This window comes from Desmodus rotundus, chromosome 2 (genome assembly GCF_022682495.2).
Source record: "Desmodus rotundus isolate HL8 chromosome 2, HLdesRot8A.1, whole genome shotgun sequence".
In the NCBI taxonomy this organism is placed as follows: domain Eukaryota; kingdom Metazoa; phylum Chordata; class Mammalia; order Chiroptera; family Phyllostomidae; genus Desmodus; species Desmodus rotundus.
In genome coordinates, this window is record NC_071388.1 from 153,306,325 (window position 1) to 153,315,672 (window position 9,348).

General features: G+C 37.9%; 1 long non-coding RNA gene across 1 annotated transcript; it reads left to right on the plus strand.

The window, feature by feature from the left end:
- The first annotated feature begins 485 nt into the window (after positions 1 to 485).
- Positions 486 to 4,406, plus strand: LOC123478649 (uncharacterized). Its single transcript, XR_006653920.3, has 3 exons — positions 486 to 557; positions 958 to 1,060; positions 3,215 to 4,406. It is a non-coding gene; the product is annotated as an uncharacterized lncRNA (long non-coding RNA).
- The last annotated feature ends 4,942 nt before the right edge of the window (positions 4,407 to 9,348 follow it).

A 9,348-nucleotide genomic window follows, 5' to 3' on the forward strand; every position in this document is an offset into this window, starting at 1 on the left:
CAAGACTGTACTCATTTTTAAAAAGTAGGTAAGTTTACCCCAATTTACCAATTAACAGTGTAGCAACTGGTGGGACTCTATATCTAACTGCAAAGTATCAATTTAACTACAGTCTTTGAATACTACCTTTCATATTACTATCCACATTGTTGGAAGTAGAATGCCATGTATTCAAATGACTATATATTCTTAGATTATTGTCAGTGCCCCCATTATTCACCATGGGGTTTCGTTACAAAAAGACAGATGTGAAACACATAAGGTCAGGTGCTGGAGACACACTTCCCTGCTTCTCTCGGAAAAGGTCTCTGGATAATCTGTTTACCATATGCACCCACACTCTCCACTCTAGGGCTTTGTGACTAAGCAACAGACCTTTTTTTTCCTACACAAACTTTGTTAGTGTGATGCTGTCAGACAGTCGGATCAGCTAAGCTAAGGGAAAAATACAGCGTTGTTTTTCCATGAGCCCTTAGCATTTATTGCTAATTGTAAGCACTTAGAGGAGACTTACACAATTCACTTATACAATCTCCCATTCTATCTTCTAAAATTCGGTGGGTGCAAGTGCTATGTCCAACTGTATGCATGATTAGGTCATTATGAGAAAAGTTAAATTTGTAATTTAATATGCTCCCTTTTATTGTTAAAAATATTTGCTAGAACTGCCATCAATTTTTTACTGTTTGTTTAGCATTGCTTAGTGCTAACACAATAAGATGGGAAACCATGCTTAGACAACGTATTTTCCAAGTCTAGAGGGTGTAACCCTTCGAAAAGCTTATCTTACGTAAAATGTATTTTTATTTAGTTTATTGACTTTAAAACATAAATTGAGCCAGTTTGAAAGTTTACCTTATTGGTGGAGAAATAAAATCAAAGGATATTTTGATTAAATTAATCACAATTGAAATTCTCGTAGTGTTTCAGAAATAAGAACCCTATTCCCGTTTACAGAGGAGATGAAGGCAACTGTCCGATGTGCTGTGGCAGAGAGAGAGGCTGCTGAGAGAAGCAGAAGATCGGGGGCAGCGGGAGGAATTGGGAGATGCTCTGCGAGGTGAGTGTTGGCCTTGTCTTCATTTTAGAGACGTAGCAACCGGGCTTCAAGAGGTCAAGTAACTTGCCCACGATCGCCCAGCTCGTGGATACGAGACGGGAATGCCCCTGGGTACTGAGCTTTCATTTTTTCAGTAAAGGATTTGGTGGAAGACCTGGTTTGCTGTCTTTTAGCATTTATTATGTGTAGACATGTTATTATAATTGTTAAATGTCTTAGATTACCAAATAGATTGTCTCATGAAAGTTTAAATGTTTTTTCTTGCCTTTGTAATTTCTAAATTTTCTGATGTGGTCTCTTGTACACAATTTTTTATGTTTTAAATAATTATGGAAATGAATGGGACAAAACCATAAAATAAATTACACTAAAATATCTCCAGGAGGAATGGCTATTTTCTTGACAGGAAAAGAGACAATGCATTTTATAGTGCTGCAGCCTTTCTAATCTGACTCCTAATGAAGCAGCTTGAAAAAATTTGGTAAAATTAAGAACCACAGACAGCAGGAGAGCTCACATCAGAAGTAGTTAGTTGCTACGTGTGGAAACAATTGTTAAAACGGTGAGGGCAGAGGTTATGGATAATGATTCTCAAATGTGACACAAATGAAAAGGGTGGCAGTTGCACAGTTGCTCAGAGTACAAATCCCATAAGGCAATGCTAGTCGTGTTATACTTTTCAAGCCTAGATAACAGAAAGACAAAGAGGTAACTTTAATCATATAAAGTGCGGTTCTATGGAGGAAAAAAATCTGTAATTTACCATAGTTACTCAATTGTGTGGATATATCTAAGCAATTCTTATCTTTCTCTTGATATCAATACTAAGTGTCAATCTTTTGGGTGACACCTGAATTTTTTTTTTTTTTTTTTTGGTAATAGGCTATCTCTGGCAACACCAGCAGTCTGTCTTTTTTTTTTTTTTTTTAATCTCTATCTGGAAAATAATAGTACACTTACTTTCCTTGTTCCTCCAGCTAAAGACAATAATTTGCCCCAAATTGGCAATGTGCAGTCTTCTAGAAAAATCTTCCTCTCTGCTACCCAGCTAGACAGGTGGCCCTGGCTTTGGTTGCTGTTGCTATGGATCACTGTACACCTGGACCCAATTGTTCCGTCTCAAGTAGAGCAGGTGTGATGAGGGTGGGCTCTCCCCTGGGATGTAAATGAAGATAGCTCAGTACTCTGTAGTCTCACTGAGTGGGTGGGCGGGCACAGGCTATGGGAGACTCAGGAGGGAGCCAAATAGAAGGGGTGTTAATGCAAACACAGACTTTAGAATCTAAAATAATTCCTGGCAGTAAGTAGGACCTGGCAGCCACTCACACAGTAGTTAAATGCTGGTTAACACCAAGCCAGGTGCTCTGCATAGGCTGGACAATTGTTAAGCACTTGGATAAATATTAGTTGTTGGTTTATTCTCACTGTTTTAAGAGTGTTGGCTTCCCAGCCTTTAGTTAGATACTACTGATTTACTCCATACGGTCCCTCATTTATTATTTATTTATTCATTCATTCGGGTTTCAGCACACAGCAGAGGAAGTAGCCATGTTAAGCAAGGCTGCAGGTTACTTGATCTAGGTAGATTTAAACATAAATAAGAGTGTACAGCCTGATTAGCTCTCTATCTCTTAGGGGCTGGAACTTCAAAGTAAGAATCATGTCATTTATCTGTGCTATTTGACTATTATGATAGATCGAGACATGGTCAATGTGTTTTATGTAAAAATAATGTAATATTACCACTAAAGTGTACATGGAGAAAGGGCATCTCACCTTCGAAGTTTAAGGCGTAATTTGTGACAGGAATTTGGATGTTTTAAAAGTATTGAAGGTTGAGTTATGGATTTACTCAACAAGTATTTATTAAAACCTTATGATGTACCACTCATTCTGTGGATGGTGTGACACAACTAAGAATAAAACATGGTCCCTGACCTCAAGTTGCTTCCAGACCAGGGAGGGAGACTGACAACACAGTACTTTCGACACGGAGCGCATGCGAGGACAAAGGTATTCACGGGTGCTGTGAGGCTTCTTACTGGGACTGCCCTGCAGAGAAAAGTCATTCTTTCTTTTATTATGTGAACTAGAAACAACTTGAAAACTGGGATAGTGCACTTTTTAAAAAAGATTTTATTCATTTATTTTTAGATGGAGGGAAAAGGAGAGAGAGAGAGGGAGAGAAACATCAGTGTGTGGTTGCCTCTCCTGCATCTACTACTGGAGACCTGGCCTGCAGCCCAGCATGTGCCCTGACCAGAAATGGAGGTGGTGACCCTTCGGTTCACACACTGGCACTCAGTCCACTGAGCCATACCATACAGGGCGGATATTGCACTTTAAGATGTATAAATGTCCTGAAGTCACTCACCATACACAGAAAGGTCTCTGTGAACTATATGAATGGGTGCTTGTAATAAACTTTTTCAAAGGAAATCATGTGACCATATTGACAACATGTGTGTTTTAGAGCTCTGCAGATTCTGAGTGACAGAACCTCTCTTCAAAAGATATAAGACAAAAGGGGCAATAACAGGCTCATAAACTAAAATTTGTAGGAGCTAGAGTTTGGGCTCACCTGGGTCCAGGTCCTGAAATGATGGCATCTAGAAACTTTCCCTCTGTTTTGGCTCCATTTTTTTCCTGTACTGCCTTTCCTCTGAGACAGGCTGTCTGCACCTGGTATACTCCTGAAGATTTTGGCTTATATTCAACCAGATTCAAGAATAGTGAGAATCTGTATGCTTTATTACCAAGTGCACCAGCAAAAATCACAGGATCAGCTCTGATGACCTCTGATTGGGTCAAGTGTCCAGTCCAGACCAATCACAGGGGCCAGGAAGATGTGTTGCTCCAAAATGCCAAACCTGGGTCACGTGCCATCTTTAGAGCAGAGGAGAGTCAGTCAGCTCACACAGCTCAGCTGAACTGAGAGCACCTGTGGAAAACTGGGGTGCTCTTACCAGAAGTGAGAATTGTGCTGTGCAAACCAACCACCAAAGCCCCCTGGTTTTCTTTTTCAATTAAATTTTTTATTTTGAGATTGTCATAGACCCACACTTTTTTCATATTAAAAAATAACATCGAGTTGTTAAACTTCCCAAGCTACTGTCTTGGAACCTTCTGTTTTAATAAGTTACTAAAGGCAATTTCCAATTTGTACTTGAAATCAACATCTCTATTTCAGAACATGGAAAGAGCCCTAAGTTTCTGTTTTGCTACTAAAACTCTCTGTGATTTTAGGCAAATCATTTGAACTATCTGAGTCTCAGTGTTCTTATCTGAATATGTAGTAATTTTTCTGGTCTTACCTCTCTCACAGGATTGTTACCGAGATAAATAAAATGACAATATGGTTTTTAAACTATACACCATGGTTATCTTTTTTCATAAGCTTTATTTTCAAAACACATATTTTACTCAACTTTGAATAAAGGTTTCTTTCCACAGTATTATTTCTATGTCTTATACACACATAGAAAACTAGATGAGAAACCTACTGCCAACATCATACTCAATGGGCAAATCTAAAAGAATTTCCCTTAAGTTCAGGAACAACACAAGGGTTCCTTTCACCACTCTTATTCAACATAATACTAGAAGTTCTAGCCACAGTGATTAGACAAGAAAAAGAAATAAAAGGCATCCAAAGTAGAAAGGAGGGAGTAAAACTGTTATTATTTACAGATGACATGATAGTGTACATAGAAAACCCTATAATCTCCACCAAAAACTATATGACCTATTAAGTGACTTTGGCAAAGTAGCAGGATACAAAGTCAATATTCAGAAATTGATGGCATTCTTGTACACCAACAATGAAGTATCAGAAAAAGAAACTAAGGAAAAAATTCCATTTATTATAGCAACAAGATAAATAAAGTACAGAGGAATAAATTTAACCAAGGATGTAAAAGACCTGTACTTGGAAAACTATAGAACACTGAAGAAAGAAATTGAGGAAGACACAAATAAATGGAAGCATATACTGTGTTCATGGATTGGAAGAATTAACATAATTAAAAGGTCCATACTACCCAAAACAATCTATAGATTCAACACAATTCCTATTAAAACACCAATGGCATATTTCACAGATCCAGAACAAACATTCCAAAAATTTACATGGAACCATAAAAGACTTTGAATAGCCTCAGCAATCCTGAGAAAGAAGATCACAGTAGAAGGGATCACAACACCTGATATTAAACTATACTATAAGGCCACTGTAATAAAGGCAATCTGGTCCTGACATAAGAACAGACACTTAGACCAATGGAAGAGAATAGAGAACTCAGAAATAAACCCATGTCTCTAAGGCCAATTAATACTTGACAAAGGGGACACAAGCATACAATGGAGTAAAAATAGTCTCTTCACTAAATGGTGTTGGGAGAACTGGACTGGTACATGAAAAAAAATTAAACTAGACCACCAACTTACACCATACACCAAAATAAGCTCAGAAATTGATAAAGGACTTAAATATAACTCATGATACCATAAAAGTCCTAGAAGAAAACAGGCAGTAAAATTTCAGTCATCACACATAGCAATATTTTTGCCCATATATCTCCTAGGACAAGGGAAATAAAAGGGAAAATAAACAAATGGGACTACATCAAGTTAATAAGTTTCTGCACAACTAGAGAAACTATTGTCAAAATAAAAACGAAACTGATTGTATTGAGAGAACATATTTGTCAATGATACATCAGACAAGGGTTTAATCTCCCAAATATATAAAGAACTCATATAACTCAATACCAGGAAGACAAACACCCCAATGGGGATAGAGGAGGGGGATAAAGGTGGAAAGAAGGAGAAGGGACTAGTCAAGGAACAGGTATGAATGACTCATGGACTTGGACAATAGGGAGGGATTGACTGTGGGAGCGGGAGGAGGGACTGGGTGGAAGAGAGCAAAGGGGGAAAAATTGAGACAACTGTAATAGAACAACAATACAATATTCAATTTAAAAACGGGAAAAGAACCTGAATAGACCTGTATGTTCTCCAAGGAGGACATACAGAGGGCCCTGAGACATATGAAAAGATGCTCAGCATCACTAGCCATAAGAGAGATGCAAATTAAAACCACAATGAGATATCACCTCACACCTGTCAGAATGGCTACCATTAATAAATCAACAAACAACAAGTACTGGTGAGATTGTGGAGAAAAGGGAACCCTAGTACACTGTTGGTGGGCATGCAGACTGGGGCAGCCACTGTGGAAAACAGTATGGAATTTCCTAAAAAAATTAAAAGTGGATTTGCCTTATGACCCAGCAATTCCACTGCTGGGAATATGCCCTAAGCATCCTGAAACACCAGGTCAAAAGAATTTATGTACCTCAATGTTCATAGCAGTGCTATTTACAATAGTTAAGTGTTGGAAACAGCCCAAGTGTTCATTACCAGATGAGTGAATTAAAAAACTGTGGTGCATTTATACAATGGAATACTACACAACAGAAAGAAAAAAGGAAGTCCTACCCTTTGCAACAGCATGGATGGAACTGGAGACTATTATGCTAAGTGAAATAAGACAGTCAGTGAAAGACAAATAGCATATGACCTCACTTATAACTGGAATCTAATGAAAAAAATAAACCATCAAGAAAAATAGAACCAGAGACATGGAGACATGGAAATATGGAACAGGCTGATAGCTGTAGGAGGAGAGGAAGACGGGACGAATGGTGGAAGGAAGGGGAAAGAACTAGTTAAAGAACATGTATAAATGACTCATGTACAGGGACAATGGAGAGAGGACTGACTGTGGGTGAGAGGGGTGGGCTAGGTGGAGAGGGCAAAAGGGAAGAAAAAGAAATTGGGACTACTGTAATAGAATAAACAATTTAAAATCTGCTTCAAACAAATAAAACATTAGATGTGCTAATTCAGCCTCCTTTACTTTCAAGAAAATTAAGAATTGGCTTTTATACTCCTCTGACTCCTCTAGACTCTTCCAATAGCTTTTATTGCTTCTTTCTTATTCATTTGTAAATTAGCCATACTCATTCCATTATTTGGAAAACTTTGAACTAAGATAATCATTCTGTTGGTAGCTACAGGGTTACTAAAGTGCCTGAACAAATTATCTGCAACAAATTCCATTCAGGAGCCTTAGAAATAAGTATCCTTATAGACATAGTGACAATGTTCCATGGACCCTTCTACACACAGATTTTTTTCAACGAATGCCCATTCTGTTTTTGATCTACAGTTAGGAGTCTTTGGATGCAGAGGACAAACTTTATATATTGATCTATGTAATTTTACATAGGAAAGTTGATCATCTGGTGATTTTGTTATGTGCGGAGGTCCTGGAAGCAATCCCCAGCAGATACCAAGAGACAAAGAAGTTTGTGGGAAGTCAAAAGCTATACTTGGCTTTGCTCTGTGCAGGAAGTTAGGGCCTCTAACCCTGGTGTTATTCAAGGGTCAACTGTAAATACTGGACCATCAATTTGTTTACAGAATATTCACAGTCAAATAATACATTGAACAGACAAAGCTCACAGAGTATGATTTTAAAGGCAGCTCTGCTTTTATTTCCATCATTTTTTTTGCTTGAAATTAGGTATTTATTTTATTTCTTCTTTATTTTTATTGTTGACACTGTTACAGATGTCCCCATTTCCACCTTCTTTGCCCATCTCCACTCATCCCTCACCTCCCCTTCCCTCTGTCCATCACCACACTGCTGTCTCTGTCTATGAGTTATAGCACATACGTTCCTTGGCAAATCCCTTCACATTCTTTCATTTGGTCCTCCCATGTCCTGCTCTTTCTGGCAGCTAAAAAGAGTATACAGTGGGAGAATTTCTTTCCCTGCTCATGGTTCAAATTTGGGGCATGCCCAGTAATTTTTCTGGTCACTCTTAAGTAATACAGTCATGTGGTCTTATTTTGTCACAAACATATTCTCAATTTTCTAACTATGTATCTGGACCCAATTAGAAAATGAAACTTTGAATTTGATTTAAACTTAAAATTTTCTCTCCCTCTGGTGAAAATTGAAAGGCAGTCATCTCTTTACCCTCCTTAAGATTCCATCTCTCTTCCCAGCACACCACGCTTGGGCCCTGACCCTTCCAGGATTGGACACAGGTGGAGATGGAAAGTAGAGAGAAGGGAAGTCCTTATGTGGTTGGTAAGGCTTCGCCATCTTGACATCTCTGGAATTACCAGTGTTTAAAGGTGATACTTTTAAAAGTGATTCTTTAAAGGGAATATTTAAGAATACTTGGGGAGAAAAGGCATACAACTGTAATTGAATAACAATAAAAATTTAAAAAAAAGAAGTAAAGAAAAAAAAAAAAAGAATACTTGACTACCCTTCCCTTCACAAAGGCATCCACATTCCCAGAAAAATGTTTCTCGCTCAGCTCACAGTGCTGTGGCAATCCACTTTACACAGAGTAGTGTTCAATCTCATTGCTTTTTCAAATGGACATTTGAAAGTATTTAGAAATGGTTCCAGATTGTATAAACTCTTAAATATTTTGCCTAAGAATTTCTGGAGATCGACTTTAATCTCAGTGCAGAAACCATCTCTCTTGTTTTGCAGAAATAGCATTTGCAAAGCATCATTTTAGATTTTTCTGTGCCCTCCTCTTTACTAAATACTGAGGACTTCCATTATGTTCCATGATTGATCCCAATGAAACCCCTCCAGCATGGTGGTAGAGCTACCTCCATGCTTCTCTCTTAGTAGAAGGTGTGTTTAGGACTGAGAAGCAGAAGGTTTTATAATAATCCTCTTTGAAAATCCCCTCTGATGTCCGCAGACCAACATTTGTCTCTTTGATGTGGATGAGCGGTTTTGAGAGTCTTGAAACTTGTTTCAGACATGGATGTCTGGAATCTTCTTTGGAATACAGCATTGCATTTATTAATTCTTGGGGGGTTATTGAAAGTTCTAAATAAACATCCTTATTCATCTATCACATTTAACCCACACTTATTTTATCACTCAAAATCCTTTGTAGTGTGCTGTTGCATCTATAGAAAGCCCCACTGATTCATGTACTTTTCAATATCCCTGTAATCTATTGAATTTTCTACCAGCCAAGGTGATCAGGCACTCCAACAATTTTGTCCTTGCTGTGTTCCTCTGTTTAAAGAGTATTCTTGTAGATCAATTAGATAGGAGGGCTTATATCATCACTGACAAGTAGCATGATGTAAGTGATAATAACTGACGATAATGAAGTTTATGTTTTTTTCCGTTAAGATTGAGTAGCATGATCAATTTTCCTTCACTAATTAGAAAC